At 36.2% G+C, this 6,846-nt stretch overlaps 1 non-coding gene across 1 annotated transcript; it reads left to right on the forward strand.

The window, feature by feature from the left end:
• The first annotated feature begins 203 nt into the window (after window positions 1–203).
• Window positions 204–310, forward strand: LOC141662892 (small nucleolar RNA R71). Its single transcript, XR_012550995.1, has one exon. It is a non-coding gene; the product is annotated as a small nucleolar RNA R71 (small nucleolar RNA).
• The last annotated feature ends 6,536 nt before the right edge of the window (window positions 311–6,846 follow it).

Here is a 6,846-nt window from a genome sequence, read left to right on the forward strand (position 1 = left end):
CAACTTCCAGAATACCTGCTACCTTGCCTGGCGTCATCCTCTGAGTTGGGTTTTGATGCTCATTTACAGCCATCGTCTCTATAAGATTATACGCCTCAGTATAGCTTTTAGCCCATAAGGCGCCTCCAGCTGTTGCATCGAGCATGGGCCGAGATTGGGCCCCCAAACCATTATAGAAACCCGTGATCACCATCCAATCCGGCATTCCGTGATGTGGACATTTTCTCAACATTTCCTTGTAGCGTTCCCAAGCCTCGCACATAGATTCTGTAGGTTGCTGCGCAAACTGAGTAAGAGCACTCCTCATAGCAGCAGTCTTTTCCATCGGATAAAACTTCACCAGAAACTTTTGTGCAAGATCTTGCCACGTAGTGATGGACCCAGCTGGTTCAGAATGTAACCAGTCTTTAGCCTTGTCCCTCAGTGAGAATGGGAAAAGCCTCAACTTGATAGCCTCATCAGTCACGCCATTATATTTAAAAGTGCTGCAGATCTCGACAAAATTCCTTATGTGCATGTTGGGGTCTTCAGTTGCCGCTCCTCCAAAAGAAACAGAATTCTGCACCATTTGAATAGTGCCCGACTTGATTTCAAAGGTGTTAGCTTGAATAGCCGGATGAAGGATGCTTGACTGAATGTCATCAATTTAAGGCCGAGAAAAATCCATAAGAGCTGGATCAGCTTGAACAATACGATCTCCCATGTTTACTGGTTCTTTCCGCTCAGTTCCTGAATCCGAATCCTCAAAATCTAACTTCTCCGGAATATCAAGAACTTCGTCTGTCTCCTCAGCTGTATCTTAAGTCCTTTTGCGAGCACGAGAACGAGTTTGCATAAACGCTTGCTAAAGTACCTGAAACACAACCAGAAACAATAATTAACTACTACGTCCTAATCACTGAGTCCTAATGACCAATGATGGTAAGTACATAAACTAAACAAATACGACGAGTCCCCGGCAGCGGCGCCAAAAACTTGTTAGGGCGAAAACACGCGCTAATATTCACGCAAGTATACGCGTTCGCAAGTAATATAAAATACTTTCTAGTTCGTTCCCACAGAGACTGAGACTAAATTATTGTCTAGTTAAACTCACTCACCAATGTATGATTACTTCTCAATGTTAAGACACTAACACTTAAAATTGTTGATTAAATATTAACTACAATTAACTACTTAATTAATCACTTACTTAACACTTCAAATTATCAATAATAAAACACTCATGAGATCACAACTTCATTATTACTTCCTTCAATAGTCATTGTTATTACCTTTAGCATGTGACAGTGATGATATTAATCAAATAACACGAAACTGATAAAAGCCAACTTTCATTGTACTAATACCATTCTACCAAACATCCACAATTAAGATAGAAGTTGAATAGTCATCAATTATGTTGAGTTCCTATATGTCTACAGAAATTGACAACACAATGATTTAAGCACAAGTTATTCCTTTTGATTACATAGGGCAAATAAAACTGTTAGAGTTACCCACTAATCATGCACAACGTACATGAACCTATGCTAGCATGGCAAGTTCTAAATCTCAAGATCCACCGTCGCTTCACAAGAGATTAACACCCTATCTTATATGTTCGCGACACACATAAGACGAATACGCACAACCAATACTAGATATCATACAATCATCACACCCTAAAGTATTAAACAATTAACTAAAGAATTCCATAGTAAATCCGTTGTAACCCCATGATCACGATTAACCCATAATAGCACTTATCGTCATCATGGGTTCATATGAAATCATGATAAACAAACACAAGAAAATAATAACTAAACTAATTATATTAAAACAGAGTACGTCACAAGAGTAAATAAGTTCAAAGTAAGAAAACTAGCATCCAACGTTACAACGAAACAAGAATCTCAAGAAAATATGCTTCCTCTTTGTTGCGATGTACTAAATCGGTCTTCTTCCTTATCTCCTTCGCTCCTTGCATAAAAACACGATCTTCTTCAATCCACACTCGTGAAAACGTCTCAAATCTACTTATATAATAGTCCCATAAAACTCAGATTACATAGAAGTGGAAACCAAACAGAAGTAGAAGTCCTGAAATAATATATTTTTTTCCCCGACCCTGCGCGGCCGCTCAGCATAGCTGAGCGGGCGCTCAGCTTGCTGCGCGGCCGCTTAGCTATGCTGAGCGGGCGCTCAGACCTCTAATGGAAAAAAATCTGATTTTGCTCCGTTTCTTCGCCGTAATCTGCCCGTTTCTTTCCTCTCACAATGGTGAACACATGTCAAGGCTTATTCTTGATGATTCCTCCCCCGAAATGCAACTATTACCCTGAAATGCATAAACACTAGCAAAACGCATCAAATACACAAAATAATTGATTTCAAGACACCAATTTAAGCCATTTTAAGACGTTCTAAGTGGTATAAAATGCCACTTATCATTGTCCTTATCTGATCGTCCTTTAGTAGTTAAGTTCTGATATCCATCTTCTGATGATTATCTCCTGATAATATAAGTACTGATATCCTTAAGTCCTCACTTCCAGTAAGTACTGATTTATCCTGTTTAAGTAAGATCTGAAAACTAAACACAAATCATATTAGCCATGACATTATCAAATATATCTAACAGTTTTCTATAGCCAAACAGGGATAATCAAAATCAGTAACTGTACAATTTGCATTTATCTTTAATAAATTAAATTTGTTATTTAATATTTGTCTGCTAGAATAATATGTTGAAAAGTTCATAAAAACTTAGCAATTCGTATAATCAGGAGAATATAACTTTGTTTATGTTAATGTTAGAGCGAAAACACGCACTAATATTCACGCAAGTATACGCGTTCGCAAGTAATATAGAATACTTTCTAGTTCGTTCCCTCAGAGACTCAGACTAAATTATTATCTAATTAAACTCACTCACCAATGTATGATTACTTCTCAATGTTAAGAGAATAACACTTAAAATTGTTGATTAAATATTAACTATGATTAACTACTTAATTAATCACTTAACTAACACTTCAATTTATCAATAATAAAACACTCATGAGATCACAACTTCATTATTACTTCCTTCTATAGCCATTGTTATTACCTTTAGCATGTGACAGTGATGATATTAATCGAATAACACGAAACTGATAAAAGCCAACTTTCATTGTACTAATATCATTCTACCAAGCATCCACAATTAAGATAGAAGTTAAATAGTCATCAATTATGTTGAGTTCCCATATGTCTACAGAAATTGACAACACAACGATTTAAGCACAAGTTATTCTTTTTGATTACATAGGGCAAATAAAACTGTTAGAGTTACCCACTAATCATGCACAATGTACATGAACCTATGCTAGCATGGCAAGTTCTAAATCTCAAGATCCACCGTCGCTTCACAAGAGATTAACACCCTATCTTATATGTTCGCGACGCACATAAGACGAATACGCACAACCAATACTAGATATCATACAATCATCACACCCTAAAGTATTAAACAATTAACTAAAGAATTCCATAGTAAATCCGTTGTAACCCCATGATCACGATTAACCCATAATAGCACTTATCGTCATCATGGGTTCATATGAAATCATGATAAACAAACACAAGAAAATAATAACTAAACTAATTATATTAAAACAGAGTACGTCACAAGAGTAAATAAGTTCAAAGTAAGAAAACTAGCATCCAACGTTACAACGAAACAAGAATCTCAAGAAAATATGCTTCCTCTTTGTTGCGATGTACTAAATCGGTCTTCTTCCTTATCTCCTTCGCTCCTTGCGTAAAAACACGATCTTCTTCAATCCACACTCGTGAAAACGTCTCAAATCTACTTATATAATAGTCCCATAAAACTCAGATTACATAGAAGTGGAAACCAAACAGAAGTAGAAGTCCTGAAATAATATATTTTTTTCCCCGACCCTGCGCGGCCGCTCAGCATAGCTGAGCGAGCGCTCAGCTTGCTGCGCGGCCGCTTAGCTATGCTGAGCGGGCGCTCAGACCTCTAATGGAAAAAAATCTGATTTTGCTCCGTTTCTTCGCCGTAATCTGCCCGTTTCTTTCCTCTCACAATGGTGAACACATGTCAAGGCTTATTCTTGATGATTCCTCCCCCGAAATGCAACTATTACCCTGAAATGCATAAACACTAGCAAAACGCATCAAATACACAAAATAATTGATTTCAAGACACCAATTTAAGCCATTTTAAGACGTTCTAAGTGGTATAAAATGCCACTTATCATTGTCCTTATCTGATCGTCCTTTAGTAGTTAAGTTCTGATATCCATCTTCTGATGATTATCTCCTGATAATATAAGTACTGATATCCTTAAGTCCTCACTTCCAGTAAGTACTGATTTATCCTGTTTAAGTAAGATCTGAAAACTAAACACAAATCATATTAGCCATGACATTATCAAATATATCTAACAGTTTTCTATAGCCAAACAGGGATAATCAAAATCAGTAACTGTACAATTTGCATTTATCTTTAATAAATTAAATTTGTTATTTAATATTTGTCTGCTAGAATAATATGTTGAAAAGTTCATAAAAACTTAGCAATTCGTATAATCAGGAGAATATAACTTTGTTTATGTTAATGTTAGAGCGAAAACACGCACTAATATTCACGCAAGTATACGCGTTCGCAAGTAATATAGAATACTTTCTAGTTCGTTCCCTCAGAGACTCAGACTAAATTATTATCTAATTAAACTCACTCACCAATGTATGATTACTTCTCAATGTTAAGAGAATAACACTTAAAATTGTTGATTAAATATTAACTATGATTAACTACTTAATTAATCACTTAACTAACACTTCAATTTATCAATAATAAAACACTCATGAGATCACAACTTCATTATTACTTCCTTCTATAGCCATTGTTATTACCTTTAGCATGTGACAGTGATGATATTAATCGAATAACACGAAACTGATAAAAGCCAACTTTCATTGTACTAATATCATTCTACCAAGCATCCACAATTAAGATAGAAGTTAAATAGTCATCAATTATGTTGAGTTCCCATATGTCTACAGAAATTGACAACACAACGATTTAAGCACAAGTTATTCTTTTTGATTACATAGGGCAAATAAAACTGTTAGAGTTACCCACTAATCATGCACAATGTACATGAACCTATGCTAGCATGGCAAGTTCTAAATCTCAAGATCCACCGTCGCTTCACAAGAGATTAACACCCTATCTTATATGTTCGCGACGCACATAAGACGAATACGCACAACCAATACTAGATATCATGCAATCATCACACACTAAAGTATTAAACAATTAACTAAAGAATTCCATAATAAATCCGTTGCAACCCCATGATCACGATTAGCCCATAACAGCACTTATCGACATCATGGGTTCAATTGAAATCATGATAAACAAACACAAGAAAATAATAACTAAACTAATTATATTAAAACAGAGTACGTCACAAGAGTAAATAAGTTCAAAGCAAGAAAACTAGCATCCAAGGTTACAACGAAACAAGAATCACAAGAATATATTCTTCCTCTTCGTTGCGGTGTGCTAAATCGGTCTTCTTCCTTATCTCCTTCGCTCCTTGCGTAAAAACACAATCTTCTTCAATCCACACCTGTGAAAACGTCTCAAATCTACTTATATAATAGTCCCATAAAACTCAGATTACATAGAAGTGGAAACCAAACAGAAGTAGAAGTCCTAAAATAATTTGTCTTTTTTCCCGACCCTGCGCGGCCGCCCAGCATAGCTGAGCGGGCGCTCAGACCTCTTTTGGAAAATTTCTGATTTCGCTCCGTTTCTTCACCGTAATCTGCCCGTTTCTTTCCTCTCGCAATGGTGAACACATGCCAAGGCTTACTCTTGATGATTCCTCCCCCGAAATGCAACTAAAACCCTGAAATGCATAAACACTAGAAAAACGCATCAAATACACAAAATACTTGATTTCAAGACACCAATTTAAGCCATTTTAAGACGCTCTAAGTGGTATATAATGCCACTTATCACACCCCCAAACTTAAATCGATGCTTGTCCTCAAGCGTCACAGACTAAAAAAACAAATAAAAACATGCATGAATGCAATCTATATGAAAATGCAGCGATCCCCCTTACTACAATTAACCAACCAAATTGTCACATCTTAACGAATGCAGTTAGACAACTAAAGATCAATAAACTCATGCAAACGGACATACAGTCATAAACGTGGTGTGTGCAAATGCTTAGCAGATATGCTTCGGAACTAGACCAATTACTATGACTAGACTATCCTCAAGGCAATCCTACGATTATACAAAGAATAAAAAATTCTAGGCACAAAGTGATATACAACACTACAAGAACTCTGGAACTTACTACAGAATCGTGCTTTTTATTTACAACTCAAATGCTTATTTGACCGTGTAATGAGTGAGGTCCACAAAAGACTTATACAATGATATCCATGTAACAAGCGTTAGGTTAGCGGATCCCAGACTCTAAAAACCTTAGGTCGCTAGGCACAAAGTCCCCTAAGAACTTAATAACTCGAATACCAAAGAGCCCACTCTTGATCAATTATGCAAATTTTTTTTTTTTTTAAACTTCTGAGCAAGTGCGTTTCGCTCCATCTTGCTCAACCCTAGACTACTCGCACCATATGCGAGCCAGCTACTAGCCATTTGACGCCTCGCCACAACTAGCAACAACTTCCATATTTTTTTTCCAAAATTTTTCTTTTTCATGTCTTTATCACTAAGAACCTATAATCGAATTCTAAGCATAATAAGTAGATTGACCTTGAAAACAACCAAATCATAACAACAATCTAGCCCTTACGCATTCTCTA

Source organism: Apium graveolens, chromosome 5, assembly GCF_009905375.1.
Source record: "Apium graveolens cultivar Ventura chromosome 5, ASM990537v1, whole genome shotgun sequence".
NCBI classification, from domain to species: domain Eukaryota; kingdom Viridiplantae; phylum Streptophyta; class Magnoliopsida; order Apiales; family Apiaceae; genus Apium; species Apium graveolens.